A 19,745-nucleotide genomic window follows, 5' to 3' on the forward strand; every position below is an offset into this window, starting at 1 on the left:
CTTCCTCCCTCTTCCCCATCCTGTCCCTCTCCCCCTTCCCATGTCCCCCACCAGCACTCCCTTAACAAATAAGGGTCTGCCGCTAGGGTGGGGCCTTTCTGTGCCTCAGCTTCCTCGTTTGTAAAATGGAGACTAGAAGAGTATCTATTTTTATTGTAAGGACTCCTTAAGTAATCCTTGTAAAACCCAACACGGAGCATGACACTTAGCAAGCACTTTAGTAATAGAACTCTCACATTGTAGCTAGCAGGCTGGGCCCCCCAAATCAAGACCGCATTTTCCACTCCCCACCCTGTGCAGCTTGATGTAGCTAAGTAACAAGTTCAGGCCAACTGGATTCGAGCGGAAGTACTGAGTACAGCTTGCAGGCAGTGGCCCTCGAAGGGGAGGGCAAGGCTCCGCTCCTGCTGGCTAGAATGTGGGGGTGACAATGGGAAATGGCGCAGCCAGTCTTGACAATGAGGTAGGAGCAGCGCGCAGAGCAAAGGGGCCCGGGGCCTGGACACCCCTGAGCCACTCTGCCGGCCTGAGACTGCCTACTCAGACAGTTAGTTACACAAGAGAGAAATTTCTAACTGATTTATGACATTGTATTGGCATGGGGAGCTCTTCATAACAGCGGCCAACGCTCTGCCTTACCTTCTTATGGTCTCCCGCTGGAATGATTACTTTAGGAGAAAACTCAGAAATGTCTCCTGAAACAGCCAACTCCAACACTGAAAAGAAGACACTCCTGCTCATGTGCAGGATTTCTTTCCCTTCCCTTGCTTTGTCTCTCTCTCTCTCTTTTCGCATGAAAAAGGGGTAAGAATAGGAAGGTATATTACAAGAGAGAAAATTAAGGAATGACAACTCTAAAGAGAAGGTAACTTCAAGTACTCGTTCGAGCTGGTGGAAATAAAATGAAAGTGGGCAGGGGTGGGTAAAACCTGCCCCAGAAAATAATTGTTCCCAAGTCCCAGTTCTAGAACGTTTCTATGCTGCCCTTTCGCTCACTTCCAAAGCTCTTCAACAGAAGTGGAATGAATCTGTCACATTCCTCCCACAGAGCCTGTCTCTGATGCAATGGCAGTTGGAGACCCTGTTGCCAAAGCTGCAACACTTTGTAATTTTGTACAAAAGTCATGCAGTGATTGCTGCAATTTGTCCGAAAGTGAAAATAGACTCAGAAGAGAGGAGTTTATTTAATTAGTGAATTAACACAATTACTGTGTTCGTGGTGTTTAGTTGGTCACTGCTACGGCCCAGGGGCACATTGGTGTCCTAAGGCATAGAACAGGGACACTCTTCTTATTTATGAGGGCCTGAGGCACGAGCAAGGAGGCATTAAGGAGGAAAGATGGTTTTCTGGCCTGGCCACCCTCTGGGGCCAAACTTCTCAACTTTGGCACTGCTGACATGTTTGATTGAATAATTCTTTGTTGGAGGGGGCTGTCCTGGACACAGGATGTTGAGCAGCACCCCTCGTTTCTACCCAGTAGATGCCAGTAACATTACCACCTTCCCAGGTGTGAAAGCTAAAAATGTCTCCAAATACTACCACAAGTCCACTGGGGTGTATGTGCAAGCTCAGCCCTTGTTAAGGACCACTGCTCTAGGGTCTGGCTGGGGAAAAGCCAATGGAAGCAGCCCCTTGAAGTTGTGGTTTTGCTTTTGTTTTTGTTTGCCCTAAAAACATCAGCAAATAGTTAGGAGTGGGGAACATACAATCTGTGATGGGCCCAACTGATAGAGTGAAGCTCAAACCGTAGCAACCAATCTCTGATCTTCAACAGAAACCTAAAAAATAGAATATCACCAAGAAACCACTTTGATGGCTGCAAGCAAAGGCAGTGACCATGCTGATAAAGGCGAAGAGCAGAGGAAGAAGAAAAGAGCAGGTACCCAAGAGTACCTGGTTTAAACCGATAATGCCTGTTGTCATTCCTTTCTGCCAGTGATTGGTCTATGGATGCCATATGATCCTGGGAAAGATACTCTGCCCTGATAACAGGTAGCTGGGGAGAAGCGTCCCTTTCTGCTCTTCTCTTCCCATCCCATCCTATGCCAGGATGGAATGTTTGGAGCTGCAGCAGCCATTTTGCAAAAATGAGACAACAATCAGAGGTCAACATCTGTTGAAAACATATGGAAAGACTCCAAGTTCTTGATGATATAGCTGAGCCAATGAACCAACCTTTGGATCACCTACCTTTACGGTTCTTGTTAAGTAAACAGTAAATGTCCCTATGACTTAAGCCAGGGTTAGCTGGGTTTTCTGTCATTTACAACCAAAGACATTACTAGTCAATGGAAGTGTTTTCAGCTAAAACTAGAAGACCCAACAAAAACAAAACAAAACTCATCAAGGGAGAAGGCATTTTCTCACCTAACAGGAAGTCCTGAAGTAGGTAGTTGGTTTGGTGGCTGTGTAGTGTCAGAGTTCTGGGCTGACTTATATGTGATTCTCCTGGCCTTTCCCTCATGGTCACAATATTGCTGCCACAGCTCCAAATATCATGTCCACACTCAAACTGTGTTTAAGACAAGAAAGAAAAAGGAAAGTTTTCTTTGCCTATTCCTCTCTTTTTATCAGGAGGAAAAAATCTCCCCTCAAGCTCCTAGTAAATCATCCCATGGTCTTTTTGACCAAAACTGGACCACATACCAAGACTGTCTGGGAGAGTGAGCACTTGGCATTTTAAGTCTCTGTCATGGCAGGTGGGTTCTTCCAGAAAAGGCTCTTCCAGAGAAGGATTGTTGGGTCAGTAGACAACAGTTTCTGCCACAAAATAATTGCTCATACCATATACCCTATGATCAGAGTGTATTTCCTTATTGAGACTATTGTCCATCCCTAACTGTCCTCAAAGTAGATTAGCCCAGCTTCCAAATTCCGGCAGAAGAGAGAACTAGAGCCAATCCATTCAGTTCTGGTGGTCTTCCTCTCTGACATGTGGTGTCGCTGTTGAAGACTATACCCCAGCTCTGTCTACCCCTGTTGAGAAGCCCCTTTGCTGGCTGGGAAGCCTGTCCAAGATGCACTGGTTCTCTTAGGGAAGACAATCACACACCCTCGGCACTAAGCCAAACAAGGGTGCCCTAGTCTCTGCTCCACGTGCTTGACCTCTTCCCAGGGCTGAAGCTGGTTCCAAGTAGTTGGGATGCAGGGCCACATGTCGCCTTCCTCTAAATGAATTCTCTCTCCCAGGACAGCCTGCCTACTATAGGAGGCCATATGCTGTGACTTCCAGGGCTCCAAACACCCCTTCCAGAGGCCGCACTCATGCCTCTAAGACTACTCTCAGCACTCACTACAGTGTGAGTGGGGCCCATTACCTATTTTGCTGAAGTAAAGAAAATAATAAAACAAGTTGAACCTGCAGCAGGGCCTCCCCTTTGATACAACCCACTGATATATGAACACATTTGGCTCCAGAATTTAATCCTGGTTAGAGGTGTCCCCTCTACAAAGACACCTGCTACATCAGATCACAGCCCCGTATAGATTTCCTGTAGGTCTGACTCCCATCCTCCTGACCCCACCCTCTTTTCTGCCCTGCCATGGAGTCCAGAGTTGCCTTCTGATCCTTTCAAGACTGGCCCTTATGAAAAATGAGGCCTTGAGCGCGCTTTCACTCCCCTGCTGGGACATCTGGAAGCTTGTGTTTGTTTTCAGAAACTGCTGCCTGATAGCTTTTTCATTGACAATAGGGAGTAATTTGACATCATACGTAATCCTGGATTACTGACTTGGTTAATATTTCATGATGTCTATTAGTCATTTACATTTATAGAAACATGGATCATAAAAAATTAAAGCTTTAATTGCTTTGGGTTTCCTTTTTTTTTTAAATTTTTTATGGTTGAGAATTTTTCTCTTAACTGAGCTGTCTTCCAAATCTTGGGACCCGAATTACTCAAAAGAATCAGGGAACTTGGAGACAGAGTTTGGGGACAGGTTGATAGATGGCAGGACACAGAGGTATCTGAAACAATGACTATCATTCCTCAGCATAACGGTGAGGCGCTGGATTGAAGGAATGACCCAACGTATCATTTTTCTCTCAGCGAGGATAACTTTATACCAGGGAAGGAAGGTCGAATCTGTCATTGTGGAATTTCAGCCATGAGGACAGCGCAACACTAGAGATCATGGAAAACAACCCTCAGATAGTCCGGCCCCAGGCCCTGGCTTCTGTGGCAATGCCCCTTTGGGATCTTCTGCATTAATTAGGGGTTTCAGATGTGTTTAGGCCACAGGCATCAAACATACAAGACATGGAGTAGCCAGACAGTTTAGCCCAGCCCCGGAGGGTACCTGGGGGGCTAACCTCTGTAGCTGGGCTTCCTGGGCCAACAGATCCAGGGCTTGCTCAACACGGCTGCCGACCTGAGAAAGAATATTCTGCACCTCTATCGTGTAACTGCTCCTCTTCATTTTGGGGGGTTTTGCTTGTATTTGACTTAGAGATTTCAAACAAATTAACTTGAGTCTCTTAGCTTGGTCTCCCTGGAGGTGAAGAACTGTCATGTGAGATGGGCGATCGTGAGGATTTGCACAGTGGAGTCTTTAGTTTCGTTTTCTGAGGACGTGGACTTGGTGGCAGTGGGGGGAGGGGCTGCTGTTCAGGGAAGAGGAGGTACATTCTACCCTAGTGGAAAGGCCTGGAAATCAGCCTCAAAGATAAGTGACAGGAAGCAAAGTTGTATGAGGCTGAAGGCATGTGTTTGTGTACGTGGCCGAGAGATGTGTGACCTCTCCAAGTAGAACAACGTGCCCAGGAAAAATCACCAAATCTCTAAACTAATCAGACCAAAGCACAGCATTCTCTCCTCGAATTACAGCTGTGATATAATAGATTTTTAGATGAAAATAATTGTTTTATGTCACTTCACTCCAAACCATTTCACCATGGAAATTACTTCGTTGAAAAGAGAACACTTCTTAACCTCTAAATCAAGCAAAGCTTTACCAAACCAAATTTACAGCAATATAATACTCTTAACCGTGTACTATATAAGACTCGTCGTGGGCTGTCACGGATTTCTGACACCAGCCATCCAGTGCTGTGAAAGCTTCCGCAAGGATAGTACAGCATATGGAGCATAAGTGAACCAGACATTTTGTCTCAAGGATTAATGTCTTTTTAAGCCTCCTCAGATTTGCATGAACACGCTTAAATTAAACTGTTTTCTATGGTGTTAGTTTCTAGTAGTCCATAAAACTCAAAAACATAGGCCATACCTATCACAGACAGCTTACTTTATTTTGCATGCCACCATAAAAAATACTATTACTTTATTGACATCTTGGACATCTTTTCATTATGTAGTACAACATGCGACAAAGAGAGGGAAGCAGAGCTTTAGAACATTAGCATTTGACTTCTTGGTTATTTCAACTGATTTTATCAGCTGAATTCCCTGAGGTATGTGAGGCAAGTTGATCCTTCTAATGGGCTATGGGCAGGTACTTGCTGGAATTGTGGTGAAACGAACATGGCAAAGTTCCTCATTGTGAAAATGAAGAAAACAAGCCTGTATTTAGATTCTTATTTTAGATTATTGAAGAACTGAATTTTGTTATACTGTTATACTGAATTTTGCTACCATGATGCAAATGAGTCTCCGAAGCATTACTTTTTTCTAGAACATTTATAGAACCAGAGACCAAAGACAGTCTCTTTGAGTTACAGCTACTAGCTACTCCGCCCTCCTGAAAGTCCCTGTGTGGGAACGACACAGTCCCATAATCCATCGCAATTCCGTGTTTTGCAAATAAAGGCAAATCGTCTGCCTTGCACAATCGCCGGGTCCTAGTGATGGTGGCACAAGAACACTATCAAGAAAAATGAGGAAACACAAAGATAGCACTTGCAAAACAGAATCAAGATAGCTGTGCCCTTACGTGCTCTGCGGGCCGTGGTGAGCACACCTGGGGAAGGCTGGGGTTGGACCTGTCAGCAGCAGCGAGGGCTGCCCACCCCTCCCATGGGAATTCAGCCATCAGTACACACAGACAAACACACTGCTTTAGGAGCAAGTGCAGAGCCCACAAATCCAAGATAATAACCACCACCAACCAAACCAGCCATAGCAGCGAGTTTCAACAGATCCACAAAACCGAAGGACATCAATACGTTCAACGTACGTCCTCTTTCTGCTTTTCTCTTAATGCTCCCAGTACGTGGGCTTGGATTGACAAGAGGGCAAACGGAACCTCTTCTATCTCTGCTGGTGAAGTTTCAGCCCTGATAGGCTTCCCAGGACAAACCCCCAGGGCTGACAATGAGAGCAAGCCCTTTAGAAGAGTAACTCCGTCTTCACTGTTATTTGGAAATACTACGTGGAGGATTAACACAAATCCACAAATACACACAACCGTATTCACACAGAGAAGACAAGACCGAACTAGATCAACGAGTCATTCTGTCAGTGCTTGTTAGCAGAATGCCAAAAACAATTACAAAGAAGGAACAATGATTTTACGACTCGAGCGGGAGAAGTTTCCTTGTTTGAGTCTCTGCCGTGTGGACTCACAGACGTGGTCATGTTTCCCACTATCACTGAACCTTGAATGAGACTTCTCCAGCAGTTCTTTTCTTCGGTACCAATGTTGGCACTGCCAGGTTGTTCACTTGGAAGATCACAAAACCTCACAGGAACATGCAGAAGTTCACGCAGAAACACATTTACAGTGCGTCTGTAGTGCAAACAGCAGGAGAACGTCGGCATCTGCCAAAAAAAGAGAACAACAGAAAAAGGCCACTTACTTTCCATGAATCTTCTTAGACTCTGTGTCTCCATGGCTTCCAAAGAGTAAAGCCCAAAAGGCAAAAAAACCTCTCTTATCAGGTGAGGAGAGAGCATCTCAGACAGGAGGAGGGCTTGCCAAACTGTCGTGCAGGTAATTAGCTGAAAACCAGGACTGGAATTCCGCTCCCCTTCCCTGGCTTCTGAATCCTCCCAGGTTGTCACTCGCCCCCACCCTTTCAGGTATCAGAGGCCCAGGAGGTACAATTTGGGGGGGAATGGACTTCTTCCCCACCTTCATGGCGCTTACTAACAGATGAGACCACCACCAACTTTTTAGATTCCCATGATGTGTAATTACAGATTGTGCTGTGTTCTAAGAGAAAAGAGCAGAGACCTGTCACACTCTTCAGGTGGACAGGGTTGACTTCCATGAGCAGGGGACATCCAAGTAGAGACGGGAGGGTGGACTGGACAGCTCCGAGGTCAGAGGGAATTTGGCTCAGTGGAGGGATTGAGAGAGTAACGAGAGGACACTGAGGGCCCAAGCCTGAAGGAACAGGGAGGTGGCATGCCTCGAGCACTCCTGACATCACCCTGTCCCCATCTGCAGCTCAGACAGCCGTTCGCAAACTGGCCCGTCCATCCGAATCATCTCAGGAACTTAAAAAAAATATTTCTGCCCCTACCCAACTTCATGGTTTAGCAGGACTGAGGCAGGTCCCAGGAGTTGACATACATTTATTTATTTATTTATTTATTTATTCATTTATTTTAAAGCTCCTCCATTTATTCTGCTGTGACATGAGATGTGGGAACATCTGGCTGAGGACATTTGAGGAAAACAGAAACCATTGAGGTTAAGTGATGAGCTGGCTTTGATTTTCTGCTCAGACCCTCAATGTGCTTGTTTCTCCCCAGGGATAGAGGTACCTGCTTCATGGGGTCAGAGCAGGTTTGCACCAGGTGATATCTGCAAAGAAGCAGCTCAGGCCTCAGTACCTTGGTACATGCTGAGTACATAGTGACTGTAATTAAATCCAGGCCTCTTGTTCCAGGGGGGCTATTTTTAGAAGGAAGGATTATTTTTATCACTCTGCAAAGTATCCAATTGTTTTTGGGAAACTCTGGGTTGCACGCCTCCCAAACTGAGAACAATTCCTGTCCCTTCCACCCTCCATGCCTCCCCTCCCCCTGCACCGAGAGCAGGAGATTTAGGGTCAAGGCCAGTTTAAATCTCTACGCCACCCCCACTCTATTCCCAGCTAGCCATATGGGTGAATAATCTTTTCCCTAAAAATAGACAATGGGCACAGGCTCCATCCAGATTGGATTTCACCTCTTGTTTTTAAGGCTGTCAATCTGGCAACCAGTACTGAGGCTAAATTATCTTCTTGAAAATCTTAAATGATGAGAGGAAAGCCTCAGGGGTATGAATTCTTGGCATTGGAAAGGTTATGTGGCAAAATCTCCAGATCTGAAAAACTGAGCAAGAGATTTGAACCACAACTATTTATTCTTGCAAAATCAGCATAGACTCCTGGACTGTTTCAGCGGGAAGGCGACACCAAGACCAGGTTACACAGTGAATGACTGGAGCAGGGGACAAATGGGAGCCCTGAGTTTGCTTCTAGATAATGTCAAAATGACTTTAGGTCTAACATCCAGGGCCTTCATTTTCACAGGAGAGAACAAAACAGAGTACAAATTACAAGGGAGACAGGGAGGGTGTGAGGGGCGGGGAGACAGAGGGGAAAGCCAACAGGGAAAATGGGAATGTCTGGGGTTGAGGTTGGCTTGTCACCGCCCTAGCTTTTCCCGTACTACTGAGGCCTCGCTGTTGATGATCCAGACTTTTCTGCACTGGCCCCTTTTCTAAGTCAGCTTCACCCCTCCTAGGTCCCTTCCTTTATTCTCTCAAACACAATTGGCACAAGACAGTGTGTTTACTGTCTTTACTGAAGAGTTAGAGTGGCCTAAGAAGATTACAGTGCAGAACAGGAGAATGTTCAAGCGGGACTGGCAGACCCCACCCAGGGCGGCTAGAGATTATGGGCCATGAAAACATGTAGGATTCTGACCCCTCGACAAAATTGTTGCTCTTGTAGCTGTATTTCCTCGCTTTTGCATTCATTTCTTCATTACCGGCAGTCATTTCTGGCTGTTCCCCCTGCTGGGAACGACCCACCTTCCCCACTTGACCCCTATTCATGTCCACCCCTCATCCAGGGGCCTGTCTCCACTCAGCCCATCCTCCTCTCAGTCCCCTTCTAGTGACTAACTTCTTCCAAGTCCGGTGGCTGAAGAAACAGGATGGCCCCCGTCTCTGGAAGACAGAGCATGCTTTTCAGACGAGCAGGTTGACCAACGTGCCTGCAGCGGGGATGTGATGAGAAGAGCTTCATAAATGCGCGGGGTTGTCTCTGTCGTGGACCCAGGGTGCCAGGCTATAGAGGCGGCCCCAGTGTCCAGCCAGCACAGAGAAAGATGACAACGTCTGAGTAGGAGAGTAATACAACACAAGCCATGTTTTAGGAAGATTTGAATGCAATTAGAGGTGAACAATTTTGGAAAGTTATAGAGGAATCCTTTCGTGCAGTAAATACTTTTTATTTAAATAAAATTTTAAGTCGTTTATCAATCAATTCATACTTCATCAATTTGTTTTATGAATAGTACGTAGATGTCAGCTTATTTATGAGTTATTCATGGTTTGAGATTCTTCAAACTTTCCCAAAACTTAATCGTTCCTTAAGGATATTCTATGTGCCAAACATTTGCTGAACGCTTCCCACATATTCTCGTTTTCAGTTAAGAAAATTAATATAGGTCCGCCAAAGGCCACACAATGAGAAAGTGGCCAGGCTAGAATTTTAAATTTTTACTGACTGACACCAGTAACTGGGACTAGGTTGTGGTGACCTGGAAATGCAACTCTGGGTGAATCTTGAGTCGGCGTTGGAGGAATGCACAGCCAATGAAAAGCTGGCAAGGCTTCGACGCCTTCAGAAGGAAGTTGGTATGTATACCTCGCTGAATTCATCACTGCCGCCCCAGTTCAAACCCAAACAGCCCATGCAATATGGCTCTGGGGTGAACTGGAAGTTTGCTTTAAATGTATCTGAAAGAGGGAGCATTGGGTCAAGTGGCCCGAGTGGCATGGAGCTCTGACCATCCGAGAGCCTTGGGAAAACACAAAGCCCTGCTTGGTGGTAGTCGATGATAATCTTGTAGTCTTCACTGCTGGCTCCAGTCGCCAGGCCTGCAGCTCAGACTTTTTTTTTTTTAAGATTTTATTTATTTTTGACAGAGAGAGAGAGTGTAAAAGCAGGGAACACAAGCAGGGGGAGTGGGAGAGGGAGAAGCAGGCTTCCCGCTGAGCAGGGAGCCCGATGCGGGACTCGATCCCAGGACCCTGGGATCATGACCTGAGCTGAAGACAGATGCTTAACCATCTGAGCCACCCAGGCACCCCTGCAGCTCAGACTCTTGAGTGGGACTTCACGCGGTGTTCAGAGGTGCTGCTGGGATGGCAAACGTGGCCGGTGGGTAACTAACAGTAATCTCCAGCTGCCCCTCCAGCGCACAGCCTGCCCTCTCGGTTTCACACACATCACTCCGGTGCACAGCTCAGCTCCTTTGCCGGTTTCTACCCTACAAATTTAAAAATTCACCCACACCGAGCACGGCCTGAAATCAGCCACTGTGGTGAATATAAAAGCATGTGGGAAATTACGAAAGCAACCCAAGTGTCCATCAATAGATGAGTGGATACACACACACAATGGAATATTACTCAGCTATAAAAAAAAAAATGAAATCTTGCCATTTGCAACAACACGGATGGATCTAAAGGGTATAATGCTGGGCCGCCTGGGTGGCTCAGTCAGTTAAGCGTCCAACTCTTGATTTCAGCACAGGTCATGATCTCAGGGTTGTGAGATCGAGCCCTGCATCAGGCTCCACGCTCATTGGGGAGTCTGCTTGAGGTTCTCTCTCTCCCTCTGCCCTTCTCCCCGCCCCGTGCTCTCTTTAAATAAATAAATAAGATCTTTAAATAAAAGGGTATAATGCTAACTGAAATAAGTCAGTCAGAGAAAGACAAATACCATATGATTTCACGCACATGTGGAATTTAAGAAACAAAACAAATGAACAAAGAAAAAAGAGACAAACCAAAAAACAGACTCTTAACACAGAGAACTGAAGGTTACCAGAGGGGAGGCAGGTGGGGAATGGGGGAAAATAGGTGAAGGGCATCAGGAGGGCACTTACTGTGATGAGCGCTGAGGAATGTAGAGAATTGTTGAATCACTCTATTGTACACTTGAACCTAATAGAACACTGTGTGTTAACTACACTGGAATTAAAAAAAAAAAGGCGTGGTGAAGCTGGAACCAACTCCACACACCCCTTCCCTCACTGTCCCCCTGTCCCTCTGAGGAGAAACACAAGCCTCTCTTGTCCCTTTTACTTCAGCGCTTGACTATGGCTTTGAGGCCTTCCTCTCCTTCCCAAGAGAAGTATCAAGCAATTTCTCCCCAAACAATCTGGTGTTCTCTCCAAGACAAAGCCTGAGGAATAAAATCTCTCTCACGATGTAACTGTGACTGGGGGATTTGACAAGGGAAAGGTTTTTCACAGCCCTGAGATTTGATCGGTTTTATATAAAAACTGAGGGACAAAAAGTTCACCCACAAAGAGGCTGAGAAATTCACGTTTGGGCCACTACGTCAAACCGCTGACCAGGAGCTTGTAACCGTGACCTGTTTCTGCGTACCGACTGCATTTTGTTCAAGTTGCACCACAGTCTGGGGTAAAGGCCTGATTTCTTAACATGAAATCCAGGGATGCCAGGATATTCTCTTATTTGAACACAGAGGTCATTTTTCTCACTGCTTCCTGTTTTGCATTCGTTCATATTTGACGGTCTAGATTCTGCTGAGGAATTAGCTCGTGTCAGAAGTCTTTCCAGACTGCTGTTTATTGTTCTCTTTTCAATCCAAAGTTTTAAAGTGCTACTTGTCAGTGGTGGGACTGGGGCCACACAGGAAGTAGTCTGTCATTTCTGAGTTCCCAGCGCTGGTGGGGGCACTGAGTCAACCAGTCATCCAGGACCTCCTCACCCCTTCTCTTGCCTACTCCTAGCTTTCCACGCCCACCCTCCATCATCTTGCCCTTTCAAACCAGTTAAAGGCAAACAAAAATTTTTTACCACAACAAAAACAAAAGTCACTTCCAACACTCAAACTATTTCAAGGATTTAGAGATTCCATGTAATGTGGAAAATGCATTTGACATGAACTGAGCAGAACGTTGAGCTTTTTTTTTTTTTTTAAAGATTTATGTATTTTATTTAAGAGAGGGAAGAGGGGCAGAGAGAGAGGGAGAGAGAGTCTCAGGCAGACTCCGATCTGAGCACAGACCCTGATGTGGGGCTTGATCTCATGACCCTGAGCTCATGACCTGAGCCAAAACCAAGAGTTGGACGCTTAACCAACTGTGTCACCCAGGTGCCCCTCATTGAGCCATTTATAACAAAATACAGGACAACAAGTTTGTTGCTAAAAGTAGCTTTCCATTTATCCCTCAAAGGAAAAATCATAATAACAGCTACTATTTATTAAGTGATTTCGATATTCACAGGAATTGCTTCACGTAACCCCAAGAGGTGGGACTGTTATTATCTTCACTTTACAGATACGGAAACTGAGGTTTGGAGACAATAGGTGACTTGCCTTGGTTAGGGCACTTTTAGGGTTAGAGTTCCCACCCCAGTGGTCTGGCTCCAGCCTGTGCCTTTTGCCACAGCCCTGCAGTGACTGTGGAGGGGGCCCCAGGTACCGGCCTTCTTGTAAAAACAGGCAACTCCTTTTTCCGATTTCAGTTACGTTATTGAAAGCAGCAGAATTTTCCCTCTCCATCTTCTGCCAGTGCTGGTCTGTGCCAATGTGGCGGCCGCTGCTTCCCCTGGTGAGTGCCCTTACTTCCAACCCAAGGTATTTATAAGATGAAGACCATGTCTGCATTTCAGTGTCTGCTGTAACAATAAAAGCTTCGTTCTATTAACCCACATCCTTTGTCCTTTCTGGACCTTCGTGTTCTGATCCGTAAAACGGGCACAATAATAACTACCTGTAGGCTCATGGTAAATTAGAAATGAGATTACGTATGTAAAGCATAGCTCCCAAAATAGTTGGCCTTTAATCATTCTAGTCCCCCTGGCCTTTTCTTCCCTGAATTCAGAGGATTGAATGTAACCTCCTTTTTTCAGCCAAAGCTGGAAAAGCTGGCCTGGGCAGCCTTTCTGCTACCTGCAGGAAGCCTTTGGGAGGCTTTAGGGAGGTCTGCCGGAGCTTGGAAGCTTTTCTCTCCCTGAAGCCCGAGATCAAAAGTCAGAAGGCAGGGTACCTCTGTCCTCAGAGCCAGAATGACTCATTCATTCACCAGCATTCATGATCCCCTGCATGATCAAAGGCGTGGAGATAGTTGCTATTATGCAGTTGTTTTTTTAAAGGCACATTCAGGGCTCCACTAACTCTCACTGATGTAGCCCATTATTTTACCCCCTGCAGTGCAGTGAGGCACACTTCAAATCCCAGCCTCACCATTTGGCAGCTGTGCTGCTTTGGGCAAACCCCCTCAACTTTCTGAGCATCATTTCCTCGCCTTCAACTTCCCTCCCACCTTCTACAGCTCCACATGGCCCTTAGAAACGACGCCGCACCTTTCTCTGCCAACTGTTTTGCTGTGAATCTCCTAGTTTTTTTTTTTTAAAGATACTTCCTGGATAATCCATCCTGCTTTTTAAATTCATCTGAAGCTCAGAGGACAATGCATGGCATCCAGTGAGTGAGAGAGGGATGTAGCAAGAAACTAGGGAGAGCAGAAGCATCAGAAACCAGACCCCCAGTGGCCTTGGCAGGACTCGTAGGTGATTGCACTCGGGGCAATGCTTGGATGAGTTACATCGGATCCTCCTGCAGCGCTGAGCAGCCTTCAGTGAGCAGCCCATGCTGGGAAGGCAGGTGATGCCGGGAACCCCAGCTCTGAGGACCTGGTCCTTGCTGCCCAGCAGACAAGTCTGGCTGTCAAACCCAGCTCTGTTTCTTAACATTGTAGCCTCCGCTCAGTGATGGGGGTAGGGGAGCAGATCCAGCGCTGGGGCCACTGGTTTTCAGCATAAAGGAAACTTGTTCCTCAGCCCAAATCATTAAGGAACTGATAACAATCTGTTGCCAAGGTAGCTATTCTTTCAAGACGGTCAAACAGAGAAATTACTCAGATAGTCAATAGTGATGTAATTTTGAACCTAGTGGCCATCTGGCATCAGGTCAAGAAGCAGAGCCAAAAGTCCATGCGCATTTTTTCCTTCGCTTGCAATTTTCCTAAGAGCCCAGGCATGGGAAACTTGTCCACACCCCCTTGGTCCTTCCAGCCAGAGGGAGCAGCAGTATTTGTCACCATGCCTGGGAAAGAGAAGAGGTCCTCTGTGGAACAACTCGAGAAGGCTCCCGTGCCAAAGTCCCCGTCTTCCAGCCCTTGTCAATGCCGCCTGCAGAGGGGAGCCCAGAGAACAGCCTGTCAGCTCTTTTCAAGGCTGAGAAAGTCAGGCTTTCTGTCGCCTTGGCTGGGCTGAGGGACTTGGATCCCTGGTCGGCAGCCCAGGATTTACAGAGAGGAGCAAAGAGGGATGGGAAGCATTAGACCTTTCACTGATTGAGAACCGGGGACTCAGAGCTGGAAGAAAGCTTCACAGCCAGCCCGGTCTGTCAGCTGATGAGAAATGGAGCCCAGCGGGACTCACACCGCTCAGCGCCCAGGGCTCCTGCCCGCCCAGAGCCAGAAGGCCGGAGCAGATCGGGGCCCCCAACCTGGCCTCTCTGCGTCACGCTGGACAGTCTGCTGCATCAGCTCAGCCTCTGTTGCTGGCTCCTCGTGGCAGCTGAGATGCTCCTGACCGTCGGCTCCAGTAAAAAAAGAGATTTATTCCCCAACTCCCCGTCTACCTCCATCCGGCTGCCCGTGCAGCCGGCCTGCTGCTCCGCCGCCAGCCAGCCCGTCCCAGCGCCAGCATCCGTAGGGACTCAGATTCCTGGAAGAGCAAGTCCACACTCTCCCAGAGGTTATTTAAGACCCTGTCCGAGGGGAAAGAGAACAGCCAGACCAGGGCTCGAAATCGGGCTCTGCCACTTTATCACGTTTTATCCTGGTCAGGTTACTTACTTTTGCTGAGCGTGGATGACCTCCTCGATAAAATGGGGAGAAGAGCATGTACCAAGGAAAATTTTGAGAACTAAATGAGCATCTACAGAGCACCCACAGCAGCATGCCTGGCACACGTTACGCCCAGGAATTGGCAACTGCTTCTCTTTGGGATCTTCCGTCTTCCCAAGGGGGCCCGTCTCTTGGTGGGTCCCTCCCGGACCCATCACTTTGGCCATCTGCCCTCTGCTTTCTTTGGTGGTCCTGGCTGTCAGGGATTTTCGCTCTGGGTAAAGGCAGTTCCTCAAATGTTTGCTGAACACCCACCGTGCGCAGGCCCTGGTTGAATGCTGAGGATGCGGCCACCCCTCAGTTGTACTTCCTGCCCCCTAGGTGCTCATGGTCAAATGAGAAGGCAGAAAAAGAAGTCAAACACAGAGCAGCAACTTTGCAGGCAGAATGGGTGCAAATATGGCCTGGAGAAGTCAGAGGAGGGGTTGGATGCTTCATGACTTGAGTATTATCTCAACTCCTCTCCTGTTCCAGCAGGACTCTGGTTCTTCTCCCTGTGCCAGAGACCTGGGGGCTGGGGTTGGGAGCAAGAGTTGCCCTTGAGGGCTCCAGAGCATGGAGCCAAGTCCTGAAAGATGGTGTCTGAGGAGAAGCCTGCATCAAGAACTAAGCAGACTGTCAGTCCTGAGCCATGTTCCCAAGGAGCTGCCAAGAGCCTGAGGCAGGGATTCAGTGCACTTGATTTATTGAGGGGGTGCTCTCAAGACAAGGGGAGTGAGGGAGGAAGGGTAAGGCAGGGATGTGGTCTCAGCTGGTGTCTAGCTTCAGCCTTCCCACAGGGAGCTCTGGAAGAAGAGTTGTCACATGGAGTTGACTCCACAATAGACAAGGAGGCCCGACTTTTGTACTCAGAGTCTGTCAGTCATTAGCTGGGTTTTGAAGAGGGGCTGGGTGCCCCTGGCTGAGGTGGTTCCTGCTGGCCTAAGGATGATTCTGGAGGGAAGGGGGCAGCTCACGGCTGCAGCTTCTGGAGGATAGCTGCTCTGGGCCTTTGCACTGTCCAGTTAGAGGTTTCAGCCTGAGGAGGCTGGGCAAAGGCAGAACCCGGTGGGGACAACCACATGGAAACTGAATATAGAAGGCTTCAGAATTGCAAAAGAGAGGCCCTGAAATGTTGGGGTGTGTGTGAGAGAATGAGAACTCTAGCAGCTACGGTTTACTGAGCTCTCACTGTATACCAGCTCTCGTGTCATACTGTATACACACGACCCCGCTTAGCCCTCCTCCAAACTCTAGTATTCAGTTTGTCTATGAGGAAACCAAGGCTCAGAGAGGTTAAGTCAGCTGCCCACGTTCACTAGAGCCAGAGCTGGGAACTGAACTCAGATCCTCATTCCTCTTAGCTGGCACTCCTACACATCTTGCCAGGGGCCTTGATCTTTCTTTAGCTGGTCCCAGGCTGTTTCCCCACATTGTGTTTGCAGCAAGCACCTGAGGGATGAGGTCATGTCTTCCTTCTGGACAAAGATCGGCCTGCTCTAAGGCGGTGGGCTCCCCAGGCCCACCATTCCTTTCCTGTGGGCAACCCACTGTGTGGGGGGGTTTCTAGCTAGACCCAGCTGCACAGCCCCTGTGGGCCTTGGGGCTCAGGAAGCAGCTATGACAGCTGACACTCTGGATCCTGCTGTTGCCGTGAGTAATAAGCTCTCCGGTCCCTGACTCAGGAGTCTTGGGTCTTCTGTCAGGATCTGCATGGTGGCAGGCTAATTTATGACATTGCAGGTTGGGAAAATCTCAGCCCCGTCACAGCCCTTGGCATCTGGCATTAGTCACTACCACTTCCAGCTGCCACAGCCTACTGACTGAGCCCACAAACACATAGACCGTTTTTACCCTGGACTCTTACCAACACCCGAAGTATCCACAGGTCTCTCCATCTGTCTCATTTCTTTCCACTCTCAAAGCTGAAGAGCCCCTCATCGCTATTTATTCGCATCAGGGAACTGCATGGCCCCCGCCTCCAGCCTCTGCTTGGTGGTTCTGGCAACCAAGTCTACAGAACACTTTGTGATCTGCCCTTCGCACTGTCATGGCCTCATCTCCAAGAGCTCGCACCGGGGCAAAACCCAACCTCTTTCTCTTCCCGAAACCCTTTCATGCTGTTCCTTCTGCCTGGAATTATCCTTCATTGTCTTTGTCTCATTCTTCAAGATTTAGTTCCAGAGACACTTCCTCCAGAAGGCCTCCCCTAGAGCCTAGCTAGCTCAGTTGGGTCCCCTGCATAAACAATTTCCCTGGCCACCCCCAGCCCAAATGATCTCATTCCTCCCAACTTCTACTACTTCTACTTCTTCTTTTTAAGGATTTTATTTATTTGAGAGAGAGAGAGTGAGCTAGAGAGCACAAGCTGGGGGGCAGACGGAGAAGCAGACTCGCGGCTGAGCAGGGAGCCCAACGCAGGCCTTGATCCCAGGACCCCAGTGTCATGACCTGAGCCAAAGGCAGATGCTTAACTGACTGAGCCACCCAGGTGCCCCCCTCCCAACTTCTTAATTCCTCCAAACTCCCATGGGACCGCTGTTCTTCATGATAGTATATATAGGGGGGATGATTTGGCATTTCTCATGTGCACCCCTTGGGGGTCAAGACCATATCTTCTCCTTGTTCAGATAGATCTTAGACCACTTTGGAGTTTTTCTAGCTATCAGTTTTATAAATATGTCACTTTTGAATCCCTAAAAACCTAACCCAATGATAGCAAGAAGAGTTATGGAATATGTTAAATTTTATCTGGGTTAATGGATGGATTTCTATCCAGCTCTGAGCACATGCAAATTTGCATGTCTATTTCTAATACAATAACTAAATCAATCTCCTAGGAGGAGAGAAGGGCACTTTTTCTCATTTCCCTCTGCCCATTCACCATCTCTGAGCAGGTTTCAGGAAGTGAATTTATGCAAGATTCAACAAATATTTATCAAGCATCTAATAACATTCCCAGCCCCGGGCATCCAGCCGGCATCCCAGACGGTGCATTGGCAGGGAACGGAGCTCTGCTTTGATTCCTGGGTCGGAGACTGAGTAGAGTCTCCAGGGCAGCATTGACAGGCAAGCTTCCAAGTTTGGTTGATTGGAAAATCCAAAAAGATCATGACTAAACATATAGATGGATGGATGGCCTTTTGACAGCTATCCTTCAAATGAGGTTTGTGCTACTCTTGCTCCATTCATCAGAGCACACTTTTCCCAGGAGCAGTCTGAAATGCTCAGCAGCTCAAGTCCAAGAAGGGCTCTCTCCTGGCAGTCACGGAGGGTGGGCGGGCTGCAAACAGTCGCCAGGCAGGCTGCTTCTGTGCGGGAGGCAGACAGTGTCCCGTGAGGAAAGAGCCAGGCTTCCTTGTCAAGCCACCATAAATCTCTTTCAAATTCCAGTTTAGTTCTTTGCGAAAAAAGCCAAACTTCTGTGCTATTTTTTCCGTTCCAGAGGTAAGATGGAAAATAACAATGTGTTGAAATTAGAGTCCAGTCCTCCTTCACCACAGTCATTGTGAGGTCCAATGTATTCTGTGGGTTGAGACCCATGATCTGCACACAGCTATTAAGATTTGGAGAAAGTGATGTTTCCGTTAAGAGCAGTAGTATGGTTCGGTGGTTAAAAATGTGGTCTTTAAGTCAGTGGAGGATTCTAGTTCTACTTCTGCCATTTATTAGTTGGGTGGTAATAGACATGCAAGTTGCAGTTTACCCGTGACCTAATGTTTCCCATTTGTAAATCAGAAGCAATAAAACTTCCTCTCCAAGTCATGCTTTGACCATGTGATGGATTCTACCCCCTTGAGACCGCTACTCTTTTTGACATACCCCTCAAAGCTCTGTGTGGCTTTCCCTGATATATTCCCCATACCAAGAAGAGGTTTGCTGGCTTTTAATCTGTGTTCCTGTCAGGCTACTTTACCAAACAGGGTAAGTACCTCTGTATGATAGATTTATGTTCTTTCTCTCTTCCCACCCTTAACCAGCTGAAGAGAATCTCACTTTGCTTACTCATATTTTCCCTTTTCCCCACCCCCTGAAAAGAGTTTAGTCTTTACTGGCCAAGTTATAAAATGTTTGCAATACCACTGGAAACATGGGTAGAGAGAAACAGGCCCTGAGCTACAGAAGGAAACTAGGCATCGAGAAAAGTTCAGACAGAATTTGACAAGTGAGATGTTCTGGGGCATCTACTATCTGCTAGAAAAGAAGGAAAAGAGATTTTGAAAGGGTTTGAAGAGTTATGGATTTGTTCCCCATCAATATTTCTTAATTCTTTTGCAGGTAAAAAATCACTATTTGGGGCACCTGGGTGGCTCAGTCTTTAAGCGTCTGCCTTCGGCTCAGATCATGATCCCAGGGTCCTGGGATCAAGCCCCACATCGGGCTCCCTGCTCGGTGGGAAGCCTGCTTCTCCCTCTCCCACTCCCCCTGCTTGTGTTCCCTCTCTTGCTGTCTCTTTCCCTGTCAAATAAATAAATAAAATCTTTTTTAAAAATCACAATTTGTTTTTAATTAAGTTTAATTATAAACTGTGTGTTTTAAAATGTCTCAGTACATAAACTGAGCCATATAGAGCCCCAAAATGTATTGGGGCTATACCCATATCTTCAGCACCAAGTATAATATCTGACACACTAGGGATTTCAACTGGTGGTTGGAATGACTGCCTGCACACAGGTGGTGGGGGGAGGAGGGGAGGAAAGCTTTAATGGCTTTCTTGTCTGAGCCATCCCATCGTCACAGACACAGTGATGCCA

At 47.3% G+C, this 19,745-nt stretch overlaps 1 long non-coding RNA gene across 5 annotated transcripts in view; it reads right to left on the minus strand.

Annotated features, from left to right (window-relative positions):
* Positions 1-19,745, minus strand: part of LOC115941207 (uncharacterized) — a 42,626-nt gene that overhangs the window by 13,124 nt on the left and 9,757 nt on the right. For 3 of the 5 annotated variants that reach the window (XR_014139199.1, XR_014139197.1, XR_014139198.1), the window contains exons 2-3: positions 6,134-6,717; positions 2,369-2,513 (exon numbers count right to left, since the gene is read on the minus strand). This is a non-coding gene — a long non-coding RNA (uncharacterized LOC115941207). Of the gene's footprint in view, positions 1-639; positions 1,012-2,368; positions 2,514-6,133; positions 6,718-19,745 lie in introns of those variants that run through there. The other 2 variants (XR_014139200.1, XR_014139201.1) reach the window with 2 other exon arrangements.

Source organism: Leptonychotes weddellii, chromosome 12, assembly GCF_054177405.1.
Source record: "Leptonychotes weddellii isolate Sample4059 chromosome 12, ASM5417740v2, whole genome shotgun sequence".
Classification (NCBI taxonomy): domain Eukaryota; kingdom Metazoa; phylum Chordata; class Mammalia; order Carnivora; family Phocidae; genus Leptonychotes; species Leptonychotes weddellii.